Source organism: Mus musculus, chromosome 15, assembly GCF_000001635.26.
Source record: "Mus musculus strain C57BL/6J chromosome 15, GRCm38.p6 C57BL/6J".
NCBI classification, from domain to species: Eukaryota; Metazoa; Chordata; class Mammalia; order Rodentia; family Muridae; genus Mus; species Mus musculus.
Genome location: NC_000081.6, coordinates 22543113 through 22569569, shown reverse-complemented (window position 1 = coordinate 22569569; position 26457 = coordinate 22543113). Strand labels below are relative to the sequence as shown.

Here is a 26457-nt window from a genome sequence, read left to right as displayed (position 1 = left end):
TGTGTAAACATTGATAGGGAAGATGATTTAAATTAATCAAATGCAGTTGAGTGGAATGTCTCTGTCATTTTCCTTCTACATATCCTAGAGATTTCTATTGGTTAGAGCCTGTGGGAACACATTTACCTGAAGATTCCACTAATTCTGTGAATTGCAATGATTTCAAATACTCCATTCACTATTTTGACTACATGTTACAGTCTTCTTTTTCTTTTTCCTTTTTTATTAGATATGTTCTTTATTTACATTTCAAATGTTATTCCCTTTCCTTGTTTCATCTCTGAAAATCCCCTATCCCCTCACCCCTCCCCCTGCTCCCCAACCCACCTACTCTCATTCCTGGTCCTGGCAGTCCCCTATACTGGGGCATAGAGTCAGAGAAATACATGTTACAATCTTAAACACCTATTTAATTTGGATTTTATGATTGACAACTGCATGTGCCAAGGTTCTGTTTTACATAAAATGATAATTTTACAAAACACCTCTAACAGTGGCTTAGCAAAGTAGGTGCTGATAAAATACCTGTCGACTTGTTAAGTTTCATTAGAGCCTAATCACTATTTAAGAGCAATATGTATAAAATACCTAAATTATCCAAAACTTCCAACTTTCTTATATCACCAATATGAAGTTTAAAAAACTTACAAAGAAAAAACTTCTATAAAATGTTCAAGCTGAAAAATTCTAAAATTCTGATTATATGTATCTTCATCCAAATTATATATTTAAATGTGATCTATTATCTAGCAAATAACATGGTAAGAACATTTGAACCTGGAATACATATGATTATGTGAGACAACTGATGTCAGTTGTTACTGTGTTACCATATTGTGTGAAACTTAAAAATAGGTCATTTTGTTGTTTGATAATCTTGTAATTGATAAATGAGTGTAACAAACCAATATATTTATATTTGACAATTGTGGATTATCATTCAATATCAATTTTAAAATTTTAAGTTATATTAAAGTTTTAGCAGATGAATGTTAGCTGATGAAAATTATTTCTAAATGACATAATTGTTTGGAAAACAAATGATTATGTACATTTGAAACACTGTTCTTAGTTTTTGAATACTATGTAACTATGAACTATCTATAATGACCTTCTAAATATTTTTATTAAACAAATGCAGTAAAACACAAACTATTAAGTATGGTTTATTATTATGAGTATTAAATTTAATATATCATGCAATATATATGATATTTAGTAAGCATTCAAAAGTATTTTTTATGCTTGCATTGAAGTATTAAAATCTCCTTTTAGAAGTATTACAAAATATTTTTTGCAAACTAGTTAAAATACTGCTGAGAAACAAAAGGGATATGAAAACAATGAATAAAGGCTTTAATATATAAAAATCAAGAAATCACTCTTTAAGTACTTAAAAGGCCAGGGATTAAAGGTTGTCCGCAGAATTTGATGTCAAACCACTAACATCACCAATGAAGGAAAAAAAGAAGCATTAAAGTTTGTTTCATGCCTCCCCCAAGATAGTAAAATTAATTAGGTAGATATGCAGGCTGCTGATTCATTTGATTATATGTTACTACCTTAAGTGCAAATTTTCTCTTCAGCCGGAAGAGTTTTGGTTGATTCATCACCTCTCTCAGAGGGTTGATCATTGCAAATGGCTTTATTGACCTGTGGCTTAGTTCAGCATCCCATGCTTCAGTGAACCAAGCAATAAACAGCTGCTAAGTGCAGGTGAGAACTTGACATGGAAAACTCAAGGACTGAATCAGCACTTCCAGCCATCAGGTCCCATGCTGTCACAGATTTCTAAACTTTATCAGAGACATGGAATTTAAAGGGACTTGTCCTAAAATAAAATGTGCTCCAGGTCTTTTATGACTTTTAGAAATTCATAGAGGACACTCTATTTTCAGACTCTTTACATAGAAAGATGGATAAACACACTTATAATTAACTTTTAGCATTTTATTATGTGAGAATGAAAATCTCAACCCAAATACATTTTTTAGAAACCAAAAAAAATTTTAAAAATACATTTTCATGGATTAAACAATCAACCACATACAAATCCAGTGATGCCATGTCTAAACAACACAACGAGAAAACCAAACTAATATCTATTAAAAATCAAAACAAGTTCAGTATCAGAGCAAACTAGGAGACATCTCTGGATAATAAGCCATTCCTCCAAGTATCCTTGTCAGAGTCCCTGTGAGAAATGCTCTCGTTGTGTCACTAAAATAGATCACAAGATATCTGAGCTATTGTAAATAATAGGTTTTCAGCCTATGGTTCTTCAGTGTGGGCAATGTAAAGCTATAGGACATGCACCTGCTAAGGCTCTGATGTCTGTGTAGTAATTCATCCTGAGAGCAGAGAGAGAGCTAAGACATATTTCATTTATTCTTTCTTCTTTTCTTCTTTTATATTCTCGCTGTGTCTCTATCTGTCTCTGTCTGTCTCTGTCTGTCTCTGTCTCTCTCTCTGTCTCTGTCTCTCTCTCTCTGTGTATGTGTGTGTACACACACATACACAGCTACAATGTGGAGGTCACAGGACAATCTCAGGTTCTATGCTAATTCCTTATTTTTTACTTTTTAAAACCTAGTTATTTTATTGATTTACATTTCAAATGTTGTCCCCCTTCTCAGTTTCCCCTCTGCAATGCCACTATCCCATCCCCCAATTCTTATTTGACAGCTGGTTAGAGATGGAGTCTCTGTTTTTCTGCTAGCTTGCCAAACTATAAGGCCCACATCCTTGGGGGTTCTTCTTCAAGGGGAGAAATAATAAAGAGAAGTGCAGTAGAAGAAAATTCTGTGAATTAAAATAATTCCAGCTTAATGATTAAACAGAGCTTTGCATGCAACTCGTTACTAAAGCATATCTAATGATTTTTTAACTACTGACTTATATCCGTGTTTAATAAAAGAATGTTATGCTTTTTCACAAAAGGTTCAAAGCATGATCTACCCTAGGATTTTTTTTGAAAATCTAAGTTTCTAGAGAAGAATTGTTAGATCTATAGAACTCATTTCATTCAAATGGTTAATTATGAACAAAAGAACATGCTATGATTTTTCATAAATATTAAAGTTTATGATAAAATAATAAATTATTTTCTCCCTAAAGACATAACAGGTGATATATTCTTGATAAGTGAAAATAAATTGATATTAAGTGATCTAAAATTGTTGTTGATAAACAGAGAAACATTAACTTCTTCCTATAACCAAAGAACATTACAGAATATTTAATGAGTAATGCATTTAGAACATGACTAGAAATAAAATATGGCAACAACTGAAAGACTGCTTGGTATCAATATTACACTCCTTAGCTATTACATAACATACAAATAAACTATCAATTGGTATCTAACTAATAAAAATACTTAAATGGGAGTTGGAGTGTTTACTCAGTAGCGTTAGGTGTGTGTTCAAGTTTCTTTTCTGTTGCTGTTTTAAAACATCTACCAAAAGAACTTAGGGGATTTTTTGTTGTTGTTGTTTGTTTCAGCTTATACATTCAGGCCACAGTCCAGTATTGCTGGAAATAATGGTAGGAATTGTAATGGGTACAGAAAATTCTACCTTTCTAATACCTCCCAGGTCTAGGACTGGAACTGTCCATAGTGTGCTGCCCCTCCATCATCCACATCAAAGTTCATTAAAACAAAGCAAAGCAAAACAAACAATTTCATATATATATATATAGATCTGATAAATCTATCAACTAAGGCTCCCTCTTCCCAGGTTGTTCCTATGTCAAGTAGCAAATAGAAACAAGCACACTCTGCTGAAAAATTGACCCAGAACATATCACCATTAACCTTTTATTTTTGTTTTTCCCAAAGTCATCATGGTAATGACAAAATACATATGAAAATGTTTCTCCTGAACTCCATATTATGGTGCTTGGTGTTCTCAGGTATACAAGTATCTAGTAGAATATGGTCAGCCTCTTTGTGGCACTGCCTCTCAAATATGACTCTTCTTTTAGCAACATTCTTTAGTTTCCAATTATCTTCAGCTAGGGGTGAGACTTCGATGTTCTTTCCTTAGCTTTGCTGGAATTTTGTTTGGTTCATATTGGGCAGACCTCATACATGTAGTCACTCAAAACCTTGTCACACTCACTGCAAGTTCACTTGTGCAAGGGCCCTATGTGTCCAGTAATTATTGTTTCAGTAAAGCTGTCTACCGGCTCTTAAAGTATGCCTGGCCATTCTTCCCAAATGATAGAGATCTGGAGAGAAATTTTAATCCAGCAACATGGCTACTCTGGCAAAGGATCTGGCTGCAATCCAGACATATTTAATACACACCTTTAATCACAAACAATGTCGATAAGTTTAGTTTATAGAAAAAAAGCACCTTGTTTGAAAAGGAAGACTATTAAGAGGCAAAAAAAAAAAGTTATGAATCAGAGGAAGATTTTTCAGAATGAGTCAGATATTGGATATGCTCAACTCTCATGAGGAAAGGTCAGTGAGACACTCACACACACACACACACACACACACACACACACACACACACACACAGAGAGAGAGAGAGAGAGAGAGAGAGAGAGAGAGAGAGAGAGATTTTACCAGGATAGTTTTCTATGCAGGCGAAGACAGAACAAGCCCAAGAATAAGGAGGAGCCAGAAGTTTAGAACAGATCGCCAGAGTTAGTTTGACAACTAACAGAGAAATTCGCTTAGAAGCTGAGAGAAACCAGTTTAAATCATTGACCTTGGAGAGGGACTTAGTCCAGCACAGCTGGATTGAAGCAGCCAGCCGGAGTTCAGAAAGAGCTTGAAAGGATGTGTCTGTTCAGCAGTAAGCCTCTTACGTGACAATTACATCAGGCAAATAAAAATTACATTTATAGAGATCTTGAGGAAGGGGTTGCTATATATATATATTCCACACTCCATAGTTACTCATCTATACATTGATCTGTTGTGCATCTTTATATTGATTACTCTCTACTATAAAATAGTTTATTTGATAACAATAGAGATGTGTATATATGGCTATAAGGATAAACTTAAGACATAGTTTTATACTGAGTTTAATTTACAAAATAATAACAAAAGATTATTCAAGTGACCAAACAGCATAGCTCACCATGGCTTTTTTGGCTCTGTTAATGCTGTAATGTATAAGTTCCACCTGTGAAGCCCATGAGGAAATGGCTGAGTACTCCTAGAACATTCATATTCTCCAAGGTCACCAATGTTGCAAGAGTGGGCATGTTTGACATGGTCAGTATTTATTATAGTTTTCAGTGTTCACAAATGAAGAAGACTACCAATTTACTTTTCTCCTCCATTGGTGTACATAGAACTTTCAAGTACTAAAATGACAGGAATCAAATTTCCATGTCAGAACCAGCTTCCTGTCTCTGAATGATTCAAGTATGTGGCATTCTTAGCCACCAGGTCTTCCATCAAGTTTAGAGGATATCCAATAAAATGACAACATCCTGTAATGTTGTAGGATCAATAAAATATTCTATATAATTTAAAATTCCTTTAAAATATTGAAGATATTTAAAAAATTCTAGTAATATTACCTAATAAGAACAACATAATTAGGTGTGAAATCATATCAAAAAAACCAACAACAACCGGTTTACAATTTCAAAATGTGCAAAAGGAGTCAAATCACTGAAGGTTGTGTTGAGTTATTAATAATAATTCAGTAGACCAGTGCTTTATGTTTAGTTTATTGGTTCATTATTGCTTATATGCCATAAGTGTCTTGCCTACTCTTTGCTCAATAGCTATAGTTAGCTCCTGGTTAACGACAGTTGTCCTGGGAAATAAATCATACAGTATGTAGGAATGCGTTTCGTATAATGCTCTAACTACCCACATCTTGTTTCTTTTCATGTTTGCTATTTCTGTATCACATGAAGAACAACATCTAAACTTATCAATATCTTGCTGCTAGTGTGAGCCATTGGGAATTAAATATACTAGAACTCAATGGCTTCTTGAACAAACAGTGCTTTTGTTTACTTGTTTTTATAACTTCCTTGTTCTTTCAGAATTTTATACATAGTATTTTGATTATTTTTACCCTTAATATCCTCTCAAGCTTCATCCCCATTCCATACAAAGCAAACATTGTATGCTCGTTTTTAGAGAAACCCATCGAATCAAATTAGTACTCTGCTAGATACGATACAGGTAAAAACTTAGCAGACCATGTTGTGTAAAATATATCCCATTGGTGTTGACAGGAAATATTTTCCAACAGTATATGTAAGAGATCTTAGATATAAAGATATTATTTAAACTGGAACAGAAAACGTGACATTCACGCCAGCATGTAAGCCACACAAACAACTTTCCACCCATGATGAGCACGTTGAACTCACGTGCTTGAGTATAAACGGCATATCCAGCATCTCCTTTTATACACTTCTACACATGATTTGGACTAGAATATCATCCTTATGTTCCCATTTAATTGATGACAATGTGGTCTACTTTTCTTTGTCTCAAGAAGGAATTTAAGAAAGTAAAATGGAATTGAGTAAAAGAACAGGTTATTGTGGTTATTGGTTTTAATTCCCTGGGTTTGAAAAATGTGTGCTGATTATATTTAAGGTCCTTATTCACATGTTCAACTTTTGAACATGTTGTTAAACAGTTTTCTCATGTAAAAACGCTCCTACTAATGTTTTGTTCCTCAGATTTACACAGTAAGTAGCTCCTCTCACCTCTGGCACTTGGGTTTGCTGCATGGCTTTGACTGCTCAAACGTTAGACAACAACAGTGAAGCCATTTCTACCGCATCACTGCGGAGAAGTAACAAACACGGTGTTTCTTATGGTAAGTAATATAATAGATTTATTAAATACATTTTAAAATATAGTGTTTTCCCCTTATGATAGCTTTTTTAAATGTATTAAAACTTTCAAATAAATAACTCATAAATTAAAAAATAAATTACACCAGGCAGCAAATCATAGAAGGTCATTTTCCTTGTTATCACATTATTCAAATGTAAGGACACCAAATGAGATTTGTGCATATTTTAGTCACCAACTACATACAAATTTGGAATTATTTTCTGGAATGGAATCATATCTATTGAACTAAAATTCCTAGTATATTATTCAGAAAATGAAATTTAGTTAAATCTAGTATTACATGTTTTTCAACTTCGACCTAATTATTTAAGAATCTACTAATATTACCTAGCCTTTTTAGGATTATTAATTAACACACTTTTAAGTTCATTTCAGATAAGATGCTATTAGCTATGTTGCTAGGGTATAGTAAGCCACAGGTATAACTAATGAGGTCAGGAAATAGTTAGGGGAAGGGTAAATATGAAGGAAATTGGGAGACCTTTGCAGGCCTAGTTCCTCAAGTGATTTCCTATTTTATTTACAAGCCAGGTCAGCTTGATCTCCTCAGGCAAAGAAGGAAGGATGTCAAGAGAGGCTTAGGGAAACTCAGTGTTTTAAGCTTCTTAGCTTAACCCTAAAGCCCTCCACTGCCCTTAGAAGCTTTCTGACTCTCCTGAAACAATCGGATCTAATGATTTAAAGCCAAGCTTTTATGTGTGTGCTTTTCTTGGCTTGTTTTCTTGCTTACCTCTAAGCTCTCAAATACAGTGAAAATGATGAATCCCCCCTTACAATCTCAGAGTCAGCTGTACAACTAGACAGACTAAACAGTGAAGAGCTAACAGGGATCCTGGAACCATGCTTCTAGAGGTTGTTCATCAACACCAGCAGACATGATTGACTGCTTCACTGAGTGGAAACATTGCATGCTAAAGAAGCTCTGCACGCCATTTACTGATAACAAGTACCTCATCGCTGCTCAAGGGCAAGGGCGTGATCACACAAATAACTTGAGTCATTATGCATAAGCCATTTTAGTTACTGTTTCCATGTTTCTAGTATTCAATTCCAGTCTCAATTCGATTTCATCACTGCTGAGTCAAGAATTCGAACAGTACAAGGGATTTTGGTATATACCTTGGTGGACTGAAAATACAAGTGAAGAATGAAGTAGCAAAGAGTCTGCCCAAAACCACAGGAATGGAAGAATAAGAGAAACTTCCCTCATAATTTTTCTCACTTCCTTTAGGTAACAATAAATGTTTTTAAGCCAGTGGTATAAATTCACTCTTTTGGACTTTAATTCCTTCTTATTTGTTAAACAAAGTACTTTGAAATATTTAATTTTCATAGGGACAGCTGCTTGAAAGCATGTAAACTCCTGAAAGATGGAGGAGTGGGGGCAGATGAAAACAAAGACCCATGTTCCATCTTTCCTGGTTCCTGTGATCTGAATCCAGAGAGTTTCAGAAGCAGACAGAAATGGGAAGCAAAGGTTTCAGAGGCATTGTGTACAGAGAAGAAAACACTAAGATAACAAGAGCGGACCAAGGCAAAGAAAACAAGGGTTTCTTAATTCAAACTTGCCTTCAAAAATCTATCGTATTCTTAGTGGATCTAAGGAAAGGAATTCAAAAAAGTATTAATGTTGTTTGCTATCCTGAGCACAGACACTCAGAAGATGAGATGGAAGGATGTCAAAGAGAAGAGATGGATGAGTGATGCAATTTTCTATCTTGTTATGTAGATGGAGGATCTTAGTCTATTTTTATTCATTGTCATGGCTACTTGAATTGCACCGAACAAAATGAATGAATTGCATAGCATGAAACACAGTTTCAAAAACAGAAGGCCTTGATATTTTTATATATTTACAAGATTTTTAGATTTTTACATATACATACACACAAGTATTTATATATTTATATATGTATATATGCATATATATGCTTCAATCTGTTATATTTAAGCTATGTTGAGAAATCATTTCAAGTTTGATCGTTTTCTCTTCGTAGGACTAGAATTAATGAACAGCCCACACTTATATACCTCAAATCTAAAAGACATTGTCCATTTTCTGCTCCTTCTGGGAATACCTTACTCTGTCACTCAGAGAGAGATGCAATGTTCTAACTAAATCATGCATGCCATCTATATGCAGTGTATCTTGGTCTGTTGAAAAGTCCTAGATGTCAGTGAATATGACCTGCTCTACTTCTTACAAATGTATTGCAAAATACAGCTTTGAAATTTGATTTCAAAAAAAAAAACTTTATTACTCTCAGAAATAATTTTGCTGCTGTAGTTCAAAGTGCTCTTCTCTCAGTAGATTTTAGGTTTAGTTTGTCAGAAAATATTCTTGGCAATGAACTGCCCTTTCTATGATTCCAGACAAAAGCAAAACTGATATTGATTTAAGTCAGAAGAATTCTACAGCTAGATAGTAGAAATTAGAAATTACCTTGAGTACACTTCTCAGTCAACAACTAAGCTTATGATGTCTAAGAGAATGAGAATATGGCAACCTCCTGGGGATAAATACACGAATAAATACACTTATGTAAATACATAGAACACAGCGTTGGATAGAAAAGATCATGATACACTGTGTGTGTGTGTGTGTGTGTGTGTGTGTGTGTGTGTGTGTGTGTGTGTGTTCATTGATTTAGGAAGTTCCAAAAATTTAAGTGTTAAAATAAGAAAGTGATCCAAATATTTGGCTCCAAGATTAACATCTTTTCAACTGAGAGAGAAAAGAGGGAGAGGGAGGGAGGAAGGGAGGAAGAGAGGAAGGGAGAAGAGGAGGGAAGGAGGGAGGGAGGGAGGGCGAGCAAGAGAGAGCTTAAATTGTTATCTTTGTGATTTCTGTCTTAAAAATATTTTCACCACAAAATTTTATATTTATTCCTGAGGAATATATGCAATTTACTGTATAAGGACTTCGTGTTTATTTATAGCACTTTTCATTTTTAAGGGCATTATTCTTGTTATATTTAATGTCATAATAGATAAACTAGCATGTTATATTTAAAGAGTCAACAGAGAGAAGTTAACTGACATTGTTCATGTTTATAAGCAACACAGATTCATACAAGGATTTGAAGACAAGGCTGTTCAACAGACCACACTGTCTTCTCTCTCCAATGAGATGATGGAGAAGGAATGGAAAGAACACATAAAGCATGAGAACATGGTCAAAAGTCATGTCTTTCCTTTTACTAAGAAACTCAGTTTCTGTTATGGTTTAATCTATTGCTATATATTGTACAGCTAAATTCTATACCCAAAGGTCTAGGCCTACCAGTGACTTATGTTCATGAGGTTTTGTCATGCAAACATTATTCTTTGGTTTAAAACTATTGGTTGAATCAAGTTGGCTTCAGCCAGTTACTTGAGTGATTAGAGGTAGGAAGTTTTGCAGTGACCTGGTTGGAGGAGAGACTGGGGGGAAAGAGGAGGAAAGAGAGAAGGGAGGATGCTGCCATGAGTGGAGAGGAATCATGAGCACATGGCCACAAGAAACAGTAAGTATCTGTGGTCTACTGCTACAAAAGTAGCCAGGCCTGCATTTAAAATAGTAAATTACTGGTGACACCCCCCTGCAGTAATTGTGGAAATAAAATAACCATAGTCAGAATCTCATTTATTTGTAAGGTAGTCAAGGATAAGTTCAAATTGTTTGTAGTACAAGTTTCAGTGTATTTCTTCCAATAATATACATTAATATATATGACAGATATTGTACTCTTCATCTTTAAAAGGGGATCAGTTTTACATATAATAGTAACACAATATCAATGGAAGGATATAATTAACTCATAATATATATTTCGTTAACAATGGAAGCTTTATGTTCAAAACCATAAAAATTCTCAAGATGTAGATTTGTGTAATGATCTCCATCTATTGAAAACAGCAGTTTCCTTAAGGAGAATGTGGGGCGCTGATAGGCAGCCTATTTTGGTTGAATGAGGCTTGCTCCAGTGACCCAGTAGAAAACTCTACAAGGGACAGAAAAGCAAGCCATGTTTCCAGAGTCAGGTGCCTGACACCACAGAGCCCCCAATTCCATGATTCTGTGACTATAAGTCACATAAACAATGTCCCAAGCTTCTGGAATTCTGGCTAGACTGCACCCTCACAGCTACCTGACTATATCCAGGTATGCTCCTCCCCACAGTTACCTGATAGCCCAGCCCACTATAAAAGGGGCTGCTTGGCCCCTCCTCACTCTCTTTAAGCTCTCACCTTTCTTACTCTCTGCTCTAGCCCTCCTTCTCTCTCTTCCCCCCCCTCTCTCCATGGCCATGCACCCCCCCCTCTCTCTCCCTTCTCTCTTTCCCCCTGCTTTCCACAATAAAGCTCTAAAACCATAGACTGTCTCTGATCATCAAGGCCTGCCTTGTGTCTTGATTGAAAGATGAGATGAGATAGGGTTTCCCCTAAGGAGCGGGGTCTACCCTCCCGCCTGAAGGTCTTCCTGCACTCCAGCCCCTGACCAGACCAAGGACTCATGCTCACATGGGAACCACTCAGCGACTCCCTTTCTCCCTGCCCTCTCCTCCCTCCAGCCCCAGGGATGACTGAGCCACCCGCAGGGCCTTCATTCTGTTCTCAGCTCGTCATGGTGTCCAGCATGAGATGCCCAAGGCTGAGAACCTGGTACCTAGAACTGTGCCTTGTCCACCACCCACTGAGTGATTTAGTGGCTTCACACAGCCAGGCACCCACATGGGTCATATGGAAGAGTGCAGCAGTTCTTCCCTATATGCCTGCCCAGAGCACCGGAACTCTGGCAGGGTGTGTGTTTTCTCCCACTCCCTTTATCCCCACCCACCCCAACCCTTGCTCACTGCCCCGCAGAGTCAGGACTATATTTACATATAGGGGGTTGTGTTAACCATGCCTAATGAATGCATGTGTAATAAAATTCTGCACCTAAAGCTCAAGGATTATTGAAAAAGAAAGAGCAGAAAGATTTTAACAGCCAGAGAGTCAGGGAGTTGCTATGAGATTGCATCTCCTAGGAATGTCAGAAGCTATACCCATAAAGTCTCATTAACATGACTGCCTAAACACAAGTTGAACAAAGACTATGCTAGATTTGCTAAAGTGTACAGAGAAATGAAAGAAGCCTCCAACTTCCCTTAAGAACTTTGAGCATCTAAAGAATGTTGAGAATTAGAGAAATTATCTTAACTAGAGAAAAGCATGCCAACTGGTTATTCAATATCAACTGCTCAGTCCTAAAATCATATGTAAGAGTGACATTATACAGATTAAGTAGGTTCCATTTATACATGTGTATATAACAACAAACATTCGAAAGGGACAGTGAATTTGAAAGGGAACAAGACGTTGGCGGGTGTAATTATATTATAATCTCAAAGTAATGATAAATCATTTTAACAGTATATTTTGCATGTAAAAATGTATCTATTTAATTCTGTTACTCTATTTTTTACTTGTAATTATAAGTTACAAATAATATTAGTTAATAAATAATTAAAGGACTCCACAGGATCTAAACTTCCATATTCCTACATTTGTTTGGCAAATATAGAAATATAAAAATAATTTGTCCAAAATAGCATGGTCAGTTGACTATCAATATGTATTCTGAAGACTAAAATTTGTTTGATATCTTTCATAACAATGAATGAGTTGGTATAAACAATCAGAAGTATATGCATATCTCTTAAGCCATGATTTTGAAAGAGAGCCAGGAGGATTATATAGAATGGTTTAATTGAGAAAGATAAAAGTGTGTAATTACAGCATAATCTCAAAAATTAAAGTAATTTTTAATAACATGAAAATCTAATCACCAAAATCTGATAAATATGTTGAACAATAACTTTCATTATTTACTATTGGAAACCCAACAATAGCACAATCTTAGGAAGACAAATTTATAGTTTCTTATGAGATTAAACTGCAGATAGCACACAGTCAGGCAATCATAATCATAAAATTTCCCTTTATTAGCTGAAATGTACAAACAAACCAATGTTGCCCAAAATTAGTCACAGAACGTTGATCGATGATTCCTCAAATTATAAAAAACCAAGGCACATTGTTGTCACTGTACGCATGAGAAGAAACTGTTCCAACCATTTAGTAGGATAGTATTTGGCAATAAAAATGAAATAAGCTATCAAACAATGGAAAAATATAAACAATTTGAAATTCATAATACTCTATGAAGAGAGCCATTCAAAAAACATTATACTGCCTTACATGGGTTATAACATTATGGAAGTCTATTAAAGGCAAAGCAGTGGGCAAAATAATAAAATGTCAGAATTCCCCCAGAAAATACTGTGTAAGCAGAGACACCGTCAGACAAAAGGCAATAAAATGTATTCTCGGAATATTATTTTGGCAGATATCCGACACCCTGAGTGGAGAAAGCCTCTCGAACACATGATGTGATATCTTAACAAAACCTAGAGAATGTAAAAATTATAATGGTCCAATAGCTAGGGTACATTCCTTGAGATATCAGATACAATATCAGGCACAAAAGGCAAGATGCTCCTAAGAGAAAAGCAGTATAGTGATATAGAATGGGGATAAGAGGACAGAGAATAAAGGAGGAGGGCAACAAGACTAGCAGTCCAATCTCCAGATTGATTTTCAGATTTCAGAAAATTGGAAGTAGATCTACCTGAAGATCCAGCTTTACCGTTCTTGGGCATACACCCAAAAGATGCCCCACCATGCCACAGGGGCATGTGTTGCATTATGTCCATAGAGGCCTTGTTTGTGATAGCCAGAAGCTGGAAAAAAAAAAAACCCAGATGTCCCACAACAGAAGAATGGATACAGAATATGTGGTTCATTTACACAATGGAATGCTACTCAGCTCTTAAGAACAAGGACATCCTGAGTTTTTCAAGCAAATGTATGGAATTAGAAAATATCATCCTGAGTGAGGAAACTCAGAATCAAAAGGACATGTGTGGTGTGTACTCACTAATAAGTAGATATTAGCCAAAAAACAAACAAACAAACAAAACCCTATATAGAATACTCAGGACACAATCCACAGAACTCAAGAAGGTTAACAAGCTGAAGGGCCCAAGTGAGGATGCTTCAATTCCACTTGGGAAGGAGAAGAAAGCAATCATAGGGTGCAGAGGGAGGGAGGGACCTGTGAGGGAGAGGAGAAAATGAGAACATGATCAGTTATTGTGAGGGGAAAACAAGAGTGTAGCCCTGAGGGCCAGCAGAGTAAGTGGAAACATGCAACCTCAGAAGGTGGGAGGTGGAGGTGCCAGACCTTCTAGGATATACCAGAGACCTGGGAGGTGAGAGTCTCAACTCAAAGTCAAGGACCTTAGATGAAATGCTCAACAGTGGGGTGAGGGAACTTGTAGATTTTACTTCCAGTAGAAAGACAGGGCATCAAGTGGAGGGATGGGGTTGCCGTCCCACAGTCGACAAGACTGACCCAGAATTTTTCCTGTCTAAAAGAGCTGCAGGGACAGAAATGGAGAAGAGATGAGGGAAAGAAGATTCAGTGCCAGGCCCAACTTGGGATCCATATTAAGAGGAGGCTCCAAGGCCTGACTCTATTACTGATGCTTTGGTGAGTTTACAGACAGAAGCCTAGCCTGGCTCCCCTGTGAGAAGCCCAGCAAGCAGCTGACTGAGACAGGCACAGATAACAGCCAACCAACATACTGAAGTTGGGGTGCCCTGTGGCTGAATAAGGGAAGGGTGGAAGAAACTGTGGAGGAGGACAACACCAGCAGTCTAAACTCACCTGCCCCTGCCCCCACTTGAGGATCTCTGAGACACTTAGGCACCAACCAGGCAGCATACAATAGCTGGTACTAGGCCCCTGACACATAATTTTATTTCTCTTTACACATAAAATTATTGTAAAATTTACCTATTTCTAAAGTAATTATATGTAAACATTCCTGAAACACACCTGGCATGCTGAAAACAAATCTATTACATATAACTACTGTTAATTACTGGACAATCTCAGTATGTTTTTCTGTTTTAAAAGGGTGAGAATTGGAACTTTCTCCCCATGCTTTGCGCTGACACATGCGGAGACCGTGTGACAATGCTTAAACCTACCCTCACCATATTGCGATTAACAAAAAGTGTACCATACTCAAATTCATTATCTTCTATTAGTCTAAGGAACTCTGTGCCCAAATCCTCTCATTCATATTGCATGTTATGAGGAATAGTATTCAAATATTAACCTGCATGACTCAAGGAAGAATTTAAATGAGCTGAAAACAACATGGTAGAGAAAGCTCATGCACATATCTAAGGTCATAGACAAAGTCTGATATGTAATAAGAAAAGCTGATCGATCGATCTCAGAGATACCTGCTTTTGGGCTAAAATGAAAGGAAATATTGAACATAGAAAAAAACACCTGTTGAAATTTTAAAAAAAAAATGATATAAAATAAATCTCATCTGGAGAAATTGGCCAGTAGTGAAGAGCACTGGACCCTAATACAGAGGATGGCTTTGAGTCTCAGCATACACTTGATGGTTTGTAAACATTCCTAACTTAATTTCTCAGTGATCCAATACCCTCTTCAGATACCTGCAGTAATTGCACTAATATGGTACAGAGACATAATTTTCATGAATACGTCAAAAATCAATAAATCTTTTAAAATCATAACACTGAAAGATAATCTCAGAGTACACAGAAATCATTTCACTGGAAAGTGCAACAATAAAATACAAACACTTCTGCTTAAGCAGTATTATCAGTCTCAGTTCGTTGCACTGGAGTTAGAACCTTCTCACTTCCTTTTTACATGTGCTAATGGCCTACTGTAGAATGTCACCCACATCCCTACTCTACAAACTAGGAAAATAGCTCAAAAGAACATGCATTTTGCACAATCAAGTAACCTGAGTTCAAATCCCTAACATCCATTTAGAATGCTCGGTATCCTGAGTACCTGCAACTACTTTAGGGATAGCATCCTTTCCAGTAGGTCAGGAACCACATGAAGACCAAGTTACACATCTACTTCATATGACTAGGGAGGCCTAGGTACAGCCACTGTATGTTCTTTGGTAATGATTCAGACTCCGGGAGCCCCAAAGGGAAGGGGTGGGGGAAGGATTGTGGGAGGGGTGACTGTGACGGGGGCAGTGAGTAGGGTGTAAAGTGAATAAGTAAATAAATTACGTTTAACAACTGCTAGGTAAATTGTTCAAGCTTGTCTGGCCAGACCTAGATATGGGATTCAGAATAAGAGGGACAGTGGTGTTTACTGGCTACGAGCCTAGGTCAAGGTTCAACGAAAGTGTTCCTGTTAAGAGAATAAGGTGGAGAATAATAGACTAGGTCAGCTGATATTCTCCTTACACTTCTGCTATATGGAGAGGAGGTTACCACTGCATACCACATGCATACATGAGTATGCATATATTGCACATACACCAAGACACACATGTTCATCCACTCACATACACACACATACATATACACTCTAATACACACACACAGACACAGACACACACACACACACACACACACACACACACACACACACACACATTTTGAAAAGCTTTATTTCCATATCAGGTGAGTGGTACTTTCACTTACTTACGATTGAACTGAAAGCATGAATACATGAATATCTTATTCTTTTTGTTCTAGGCAAAAATTGAGCTACATACACATTTAAATGCAAATTTGACAATTTTATTCATTGATTATATTTAAGTTTAGCTCTTATCTTCAACCCTGTGTTTATTTAATACAACAGATTATGTTGTGGAAAAAAATGTAAAGTTACCAAAATCTCCTTCATACAGTTTGACAATGAATTTTTGGTAGGAGAATTCTCATTCATAATCTTGTCAATAAGCAATACTATATTGTTTTGTTTTAATAATATCTAGATCAGTGGTTCTCAGCCTTCTTAATGCTGCAGACCCTTTATTGTAGTTAACACAATTAATCCAGCTATTCATGTGGTGATGCCCAACTACAAAATTACTTTTGTTGCTACATCACTGGAATTCTGCTACTATTATGAATCATTGTGTAAATTATTGGAGATGGAAGTTTGTCAAAGGGATCACAACCCACAGACTGAGAATCGCTGATCTGGATAGCTTTAGGATGTTCTATAACAGGTAGTTCTAATATCCATTCCTTTTAGAATATATACATATGCAGATCAATAATATAAGCCTTGCATCAAGTCACCAAAAAGATTGCTTATGTTTGTCTCATATAGTCTTGTTGAATGTCGAAAAAGTCTTGCATTAAGTGGTCATCTTCAGGCTGTAATAGAGAAGGAGATAGCAGGTTGCCTTCCTGGAAGAAGGCCACAGTAAGGCCCAGGAACAACTGTGTCTGAAAGTGATATGAGGACCACCATTTTCTCCTAAAATCAGATGTTATAGCACATCTTGTTTATGCCTATGACAGTTCACAGTTACAAAAAGAAAAAAAAAAGAATATTTCAGAATTCAAAAATGCACTCCCACATGTAGATTGACACTAATTCTACCATTTTATTTCCTGTTCTCCTGTACTTTTTAATATACAAAATCCTCTCTCTTAGTTTGATTCTCTTTGCTCTTTCTGAGAGTACTTGAAAAGCAGCATTCAGGGAGAGTCTTTGTCTTGGACAGATATTTGAGAATAATGCCAAAATAAGTTTCTTAGATTATTTAAAATGGTCTCTCCCTAACCTTTAAATTTCACTAAATGAACATGGTTATATTTAAGCTATTAAAGGTTAAATGTTTATATACATTAAGAAATTCTAAGAATGAGAAGCAGAGGAGACATTTATTTTCCTTTGAAAATGGACTTCTTACAAACCTTAAAAGTTTCTGTTTTGTGGGTGGTACTAGAAAAAGTGTTCATGCCTTCCAAGCAGACTAGATGCTGCAAGAAAGCAGCATCACCTTGCTGTGCTTCGGGGAGTATAGCGCGGGGAGAAAGAGCCCCTAATGGTTCAGAGAGCTACAGAAACAGAGGCAAACATCGTTTCTCAATGTATGTTTCAGCATGGTTAAAATGAGTAATCAGGAGAGACACCTGATACTATGGGAGTTAATGAGAAGGTGAATAAAAGGTCAAATCGACTTCTCTCACAAACGCAGAGAGAGGAGAGAAACTAAAGATGAACTGATTGAATAAAATGTATATTTCAGACTCTGAATGACTCTTTAGGTGTCTCACTCCCAGGACACTAGTCTTCCTTGTACTTGTTTGCAAAGGAAAAAAAAGAAGAAGAAGAAGAAGAAGAATGCAGGGGGCATGTTAATTAAATATTTGGAAATTGAAGTGCTGATTTAATAAGAACTCTCTTGCTCCAATCATTGAATATTTCCTGCTAACTACATGGGACATCAAATATTCTAAAAGAAATTGCAAATTTATAAGAAATAATAGAAGAATAAAAGAAACATTGAGAGTGTTGGAAGAGCGTGAGTGGTACAGGGCTTATGATGTTATTTCAGAAAGCTTTTAAACGAAGAATATAATTCTTATAGAAAAATCCTATAAATATTTACATATACTCATACTAAAATTTAAATAAGTGCAGAAGAACATACAACGCAATTGAGTAGTCTCTTTTATAGAATAATACAACATGACCTATAAAGAAGTAAGAAAACTGTACTATAAAAACAGATTTGTACATTGTTGTAGGAAAATTATTAAGATATAATATTGTTAATATTAATCATTTACTTGAAACTAAGTTATGTTTTCTTAAAAGATAAACCAAATAATTTTCATAAAATAAAATTTGCATAATGCTACTCACAATTTTGACATACACCAGAATGTATAATAAACACAGGATGTTGATTGTAGTAATAGATTTAGCAAATTTAAAACAAGTATTGAGGTTCTGTTATAGAAAACTCTATTGCATCAATAAAAGTATATGCTAGCATGCCTTCAGTTCCAAGTCTGGTAATATATTCTTAGGCATAATATTCAAAAGAAAACATAAAAATTTGTTCCCGTGACTCAATTTAAACTAATAAGCAGTACCCCAGAGCTACATATGTGGAAATAGACACAGAGAGACAGCAATAGAGAGACAGAGACAGAGTGATAGAGTTATATGGCTTCTACCCAAGCCATATTTTATGTAATTTTTATTCACATTATTGTTATCCTATTATGTATTGTCATGACCAAGAGCATTATCCAATCATCTAAAAGTATAAATGAAACTCATGTGATATAATGAAGAAATATGTTTTGCATATATGATTTAAAAATAAATCTAAAGTGTGATAAAAACCACAAATATAACAGTCAGAATAAGTTAGGTTCTTAACTTCAAATATTTTATTCCCAAGAGGCTTGGAAATCTTGCAATTATTTGAAAAATGGAATAACATACTCAAAAGTTTTGATAACTTAACACATAGTGGTATATTCTCTGCTAAAAGGATCAACGTAGGGAACTTCACTCCAAAGGACAGTAAAACTCTCACTGTACCTTAGCTTTTCATTGATACAAATGTAAATACCCTTACATGATAATATCACACGTCATTTTACTTCTCTCAAGCAAGAAATAGACCCCTTTCATCACTATGTTATCTCCTTGCAGTTGATATTTTGACCCACACCCTCAGGTCAGTCACCTCTATTGATACTGCATTGCTCCAGCCCTTATGTCTGTTCCATTCCAACAATTTCTTGATAATTCATTTTCTAAAACCCTGCTCCCAGGAGAGAATTTCATATTGGAAAGACCACATATTTTTACAGGCCCTTTGCCTGCACATACCATCTCTGACATTTTAAATATTAATGGATAGGACTGCAGCTCAGCAGTGAACTCCAGAATGCCTAAGCATCTCAGGAATCAGATTTCATTCCCTTGCACGGGACTCTTTCAAGAACAAACAAAGCATACACAGCCATAATATAAGGACAGCCTAATGTCACATTGTTGGGACAGAGCTTGCTTACTCTGAAAAGTTAAAGCTGAACTGAGAAGATAGATTTCAGAAAGAATAGCCAAGCGAAAGCAGACAGTAGCTTCTATGTCTGCATCAAATTTAAACTTACAGTTCATGCAATAACGGTCTTTCTTGACAAGGTTCCATTATTAAAGTTACTTAACAGCAAAGAAAGAATATTTCTGAACATGTTTGAACACTGTCACTAGAATGCCCTTACTATTTTAAGGGTAGACTTGGCGTAATTCTCTTCCGTATGTGGAGAATATACTGCATAAACATATCATGTGATGTTTGTATTTAAAACTGCATGCACTTGTGGGAAACCTGGAAATATATTCATTTAAACATATGCCATTGCACTTTATAGATTTGACTCTAATGCTCTTCTGCAAATTCAGTTTTGAAAGCAAGCATAGCTACTAAGTATCATACTGTGGCTGTCTGAAAGGAAACACATGGAAAAAATGGTAATAATTTCCTTACCTGGAGCATGAAACTGTTCTCTTTGCAATGTAGAAAGGGAAAGGTGCTGGGTTAGGGCTTGATTCTTGTTTTCTCTTGAAATCCGCTTTAATGCTGCACGAGTATGTTGAGCTATTCCAAGGTGAAGTCTGTTATTTCTCGCTGGCTCTCAGAGCTGACATCCTTTTGTAAAAGAAAAAGCAGTCAGTAAGTTGTTGACTGAGGCAGCTGGGAAGCAGGATTACCCGGCACCAGCAGCAACAGAGCAATTCTCTCTCTCTCTCTCTCTCTCTCTCTCTCTCTCTCTCTCTCTCTCTCTCTCTCTCTCTCTCTCTCTCTCTCTCTCCCTGATGCTCACTCAGCTCTAAGTCTTAGCTCCTGCTGCTGCTATGTAATCAATCTAGCCTGTCTGAAGCTAATAGTCCCCTATTTAACCAGCCAATCAATAGCAAGGATCCCACTGCTAGTCCCAGGAGCCTTTTCCAAGAGTGGTACAAACAATAAGAGTTTTGCCAGCAGTTTAGCCAAGTATTTTTTCATTATTTTATCTCCCTTAGCGATAGGATTTGAGAGAACAGAGGCTCAAAGCAAGCTTAGTGTTATTACAGATTTTTGCATTTAAAACTTTAACCCTTCCTTTCCAACTGATAGAAATGTATTCTTATACATATTCACCATTTCTTTCATTATTTGAGACATGTTGCAGAATGTTAATGAATAAATATAATATTTTGAACTCCAATATATCAGCAGCACAGCTGCTTACAGTGGAATCTCCTAAGGGCTAGAAACAACAATGCCTCCAACAACCTGTATCTCAGATCAGTAAAAGAACACCCAGTATGTTGAATGGTGTGAGTTATCCATTTTGTTCTTGATAACTGTGATCAATATTTTTGTTTCTCATAAAAGTGACAGATGATATTTGTAGATATTTTTGAAACAAGATGTGAGTCAGATGGCACTGTATAAAATATTTTTTGAGAGCATAAATCTACAAATAGATCTCAGAGGGAATCAAACAGAACATCTCACACATTGTTCAAACCTTCAAGGTTAAGAAGATTTTCTTCTTAAAGTGACACTTTCCTTGCTCAGCGACTGTGACTGGCCATCATAAAGAAATACAAAATAAGCCTTTGGAGAACAGAGTGCATTCATTTCCCACATGCTGCCAGAAAATGGGAGAAGATCGAAAGGAAATAAGACAAGAGAATATAGGCTCTTAGTTCAACCCAATTCTTTCTCAGTTTCTAATACAAGAACCACCACTTTCCTTACTGTTATCCTTTGTGATCAAGCAGGCCTTTAATGGCTTTTTACTTTCTTATAATCAACCACTACACATATAAAGAAAATTGCAGAATACTTTACTATAATTCAATTCCCAACAGGTATTAAATTCCAAACAGTATTTTCTAACTTCAATGCAAGCAAAAACAGATAAAGTGTCCAATGTTTGTTTCTATGACTTGAGGATAACCAGGGAAGAGCCTATAAGATATGTATGAATATATAGTTAGGCTTAATTACATTTGAATTTTAAAGTAATGTAACTACTACTTGAAGAATGGTTTCTAGATTTACTTGACTCAATTCAGTAAACAGCAGGCCATTTTTGGCTTCCAAAATTTGCTTTTACTAACAAGAATGAACTAGTGTAATAAGAGACATCCTTGTGACCTTGGTAATTTTGTTGTATTGTCCTCTAATTAATCAGACCAGAGCTTATAGGCTGGTGTGTGGTAAGGAATTATCAAATAATCAAATACAAGGCAGAAAGATCCCCTAATTAAGAAGTAATTTATAGAGCAACAAGTACCCAAAGAAGAGGTGATTACTCCTCATAACAAGGAAAATCCCATCATGCATAGTACAGAATTTTAAAAAGAAGAAAAAGGGCATAAACTTCAATATTCCTTCTCCCAATGTTGAGAAAATATTTTACAAGTGGAAGAACATATGATAGGGAACTAACAACAGAAGCAAAATGGGAAGGTCAGAAGATGTTGTATCGGGGAGGGTATTTAGTCGAAGAATGTCAGACATAGCATTTAGAACAAAGGAGAAAGAAACAAAAAGGAAGGAAAGGATGGAAATATGGAGTAATTCCAATGCTCAGCCAAGAGTGATTGGGGAACTGGCTTGATTTTCAAAGGATCTTAGTTAGCACACAGCTCAATAGAGATCTTGGCAAAACAAAACGATTTGTTTCACCTGCTTGAGTGAAACACTTGAAAACAGACTGTTTACCAGGTGTAGCCAATGTCCCACCCTCTGACCCTGGAATGTGCTTGAGCAGAATTGAAATGATACTGGGAAGTCTGAAAAACACTGTAGATGGCTTTGCCACCTGGAGAATCTTCACACTTCCCTATGGCGATCAGAATCTGAAATAAAGTGGATGGTAAATGTTACATGCACATGTACTTTATGTTTCTTTATCAACATGTATTTCAAAGTAATTATATTTAGTTTAATTCTGTCTCTCTCTTTTGTTGTTATCCTCATTTCCTACTCTATTATTAGCTGAATGATAGAAACAATTATCTTCCGATGAGTTTTCTAAAAATTATACTTCCTTTAAAAACTGATTAAGTGAGATAGTAGCTGCTTGAAATATATTTATTTAATGCAAAATGCATGATTAATTACTGTTTAAAGTAAAGTGATGATCGTGGCATGATAGTTAGTTTCTGAGTGAAATGGTGCACAAGGTTTCTAGTTGTTACCTAGGAACTGCAGGTTTCAATGTCACCGGGGATGGAACACTCTCTTAATCAGCTTTAGTCCTGCAGCGACCAGGCTGACCCCACTCTAAGTGACTGTGTATTGTGTAAAACTGTGTAAAGCTGGAGGCTCCCAGTGTCTGCATTTTATGAAGCAGAATTTGGCTGTATTTTTAGTGCAAAGGCAGAGGCATGCTGACTCCCAATCGTGTTGTCATTTAGAAACAACCAGTCTCTAGTGCCAAACATGAGGAACTCAGACTTATTCCTAAAGATAAGAATACACCGAATGAAGATGTCAAGTATACTGGGAGCATTGAAGCGCATAAGCATAGAAATCATAGGAGGTGGAATGTCCAGCTCCCTGCAGAGAACCTGGAAAAAAGTTTTTATTTCAACATCTGCCTAGAGCAGTTCACACCCCCTGTCCTTCTCATTTGGTATGAATGTGTACATACCAAACCCTGCTCCTACCCCCACCTCCACACACAATTAAAAATAAAATAAATCTTTAAAATAATGATAATAATAATAATAATAATAATAATAATAAAACACATAAGGAGGAGAAGATCTGAGATTTAACTTAACACGCAGAGTGACAAAGGATGGAAGAACCAGGTGCGGGCTCCATTAGAGGAAAGGTAGCTAGCCAACACTGTGGCGAGATTGCTCTGCCACTGGCCAAACTCGTCATCTGCCCCTTCAGCTTGAGTGTGAAGCCAACTACAGAGAAAGAGCTCCTGACTGTCCCCAGGCCTTCAATCCATCGTCTTTCCCATGGATTGGTATGTCCCACTAAAATGCCTCTTTGTCCCTTTATTGAGCTATTCATCTAGATCCATTCTGTATCTCACTTCTGAGATGCTGTTTACCCTGTTCCTCCTAGGCTTTTCCCAGTCAGGTTCACAGTTGAAACAGGCAAGCCTACAACTCAGTTCCAAATGCCACCGGCATCTCAACACTGGGTATTATTAGCTGATCCAACCACCATCAGTAACTCTTGGTGTCTATATCAGCTCTCTGCCTCTGCCACACTAAGGACTGTTTGAAGCCTGAATGCTCTTCAATATTTTTGAAGTCACTCTGTAACATATATGTATATTCATATGTACATATATAATTAATATACATATTAATATATGTATGTTAATTCTGAAATATACAATATATTTCAGAATTTAAACAATTACATCAAGTATACTATGCTGTTTGCACATTAATTCTAGTAATTACCACTGCAGTAAAATATTAACATAACACACTAAGCAATAAAATTTCTTTTCAGATCCACTGTATATATTTGCTAGAATAGATTTCAAGTGAAATAAACTGTAGCAATGCAGTCACATGCATATGAAGAAATTAAAATAGGAGACCCATAGAAAAAAAGAAAGTTCCTTACTTTTATATACTTCTAAGGGCAAGGGTCTCTGAGTCTGTGAGATTAACAGCTAAAGGAACAAATTAAATAGTTTAATTACGATGAAATTTATTACATGGTGACCATGAAGGATGTAAAGTCCATTCTTTTTTTCAGATTCTTATTGTTTTCCATAAATAATTTTAAAATAGACAAAGAAAGAACTCAAAGCCAATAGATTGGAGTCAAAAGTCAAACTTGTACTCTTGCTTAGTCTAGATACTAGAGAAGGATAAGAAAATAAGAGGAAGCAGGAACTTTCTACTTTCTGCATGAGAAATAAAATGTAATTAGGCTCATTAGTAAGAATGTGAAAAATAACTCTGTTGTGATTTTAAAAAGAATGGCCCCAAAAGCTCATTTTTAATGTTTAATCACTAGGGAATGGCACATTGAAAGGATTAGAAGGATTAGTGTGTATGACCTTGATGAAGGAAGTGTGTCATTGTGGGTGGCTTTTGAGATGTTAAAACCTCATTCTAGTCTTATTCTCCTCCTGTCCCTGACTATAGATGAGGATGTTGTTCTCAACTACTGCTCCAGTGCCTGTCTGAAGGCCACCAGGCTTCTCAACCTGCTATCTTCACCTTATGCTCTGAAAGTGTAACCAAGCCCTCCAACTTAATGCTTTCTTTCGGCAAGTGTGGTTCTAGTCATAATATTCTTTTAAAGCAATAGAGCAGTGTTCAAGACAATTTGCTGCTAGGATTTGGGGGTATACACGTGCAAATTCCATTAATCAGAGTTAGTTTTCCTGTTTGTTCATTTCAGTTCTCATCTTGGGCTGCTCATCCTTATCAGGAAACATGGTTTCTATTTAAAAGTTGAATCTAAATTCAGATATGTCATTTCAGTTTGTCAGAACATAGAAATACTGTCTAGTTCTATACATAAATACAATGTTATGCTTCCCTATCTCTGAAAAGATACAGGTAGGTCTAGATAGTACCAGTGAAGTGGATGGTTGCAGAAGGGATTTGCTATTCTTTGTATCCCTACCTGAGTTCACTTTTTACAAGGGATGTGCCATATTTAAGATCCAGTGCCAACATTCTTCGCTAGTGTTTATCTTCAGGAATCAGAAGCTAACATAAGAAATATATTTTAGATATTGATTTGGGGATTGTTGTAATGATTCATTTAATTTTGTCAATCCATGACAAGTTAGTGGCATCTAGGAAAAGGGAAACTCAATTGAGAAAAAAAAAAGTCTGTACATGATTGGCCTTTGTGTAAGTATGTGGGTATTTTCTTGATGAGTGATTAATGTAAAAGAACCTACCTCAGTGTGGGCAGTGCCATCCCTTGACAGTTGATCCCATGAAGCAACTGAACAAGCCATGAGAGCAGGTTAATAAACAACACTCCTCCATGGCCTTGACTTTAGCTCCTGCCTCTGGATTCCTAACGTCAGTTCCTGCCTTAACATTTTCCCCCAAAAAACTGTAAAGTGTAAGCTAAAGTAAACCCTTTGCCATGTTGCTTTTGATGATTTTCTTTATTACAACAATAGAAAGCAAACTAAGGTGCTTTTGTAAAAGAGAAAGTACAAAGATTAAAATCAATGGCTTTGATTCTGGGAGAGTAGCAGAAATGGAAACACTGCAAATCTGTACTCCCAACATCACTTACACAATGGACAACAATTGCAAGTGAAAAAGCTGATCATGTAATGGTTTTAGACATTTCAAGTCTATTGATAGTTTACAACTTCCAGCAAAATGTTGGATGGTAAATTTCATTTAATCCATTTAAAATCCTACCGCAGTCAAAGCTATGATTGCACAACCATTAGCCCTGTGGCAGGCAGATATTCATGTGTTACTGGAACAGCGTATGCACAGCCTATGCCACCAACGCTGAGAACGAAAATATCTTAAATGGCGTAAATATCTGTTCCCTCTTTACTGATATTTCTTCAAAGAGGAAAATTTTTTTTTAAGTCTTTGGTCAGTAATTCTGCATATTTTTGTACTCTTTCTTTCATGTGCCATCCTTAAGAGTCAAGTGGCTGTCAGGAGATTACACTGGGCAATGTCTTCTAACTCT

The 26457-nt window shown here is 36.2% G+C and overlaps 1 protein-coding gene across 4 annotated transcripts in view; it reads right to left on the bottom strand.

Annotated features, from left to right (window-relative positions):
• Cdh18 (cadherin 18) overlaps window positions 1-20672 on the bottom strand; it is a 928594-nt gene extending 907922 nt beyond the window's left edge. For 3 of the 4 annotated variants that reach the window (XM_011245360.3, XM_006520094.4, XM_006520096.4), the window contains exon 1: window positions 20278-20558. The gene's annotated coding sequence lies outside the window, so the exon portion shown is untranslated. Of the gene's footprint in view, window positions 1-20277; window positions 20559-20614 lie in introns of those variants that run through there. The other variant, XM_006520095.4, reaches the window with a different exon arrangement.
• Between the last annotated feature and the right edge of the window lie 5785 nt (window positions 20673-26457).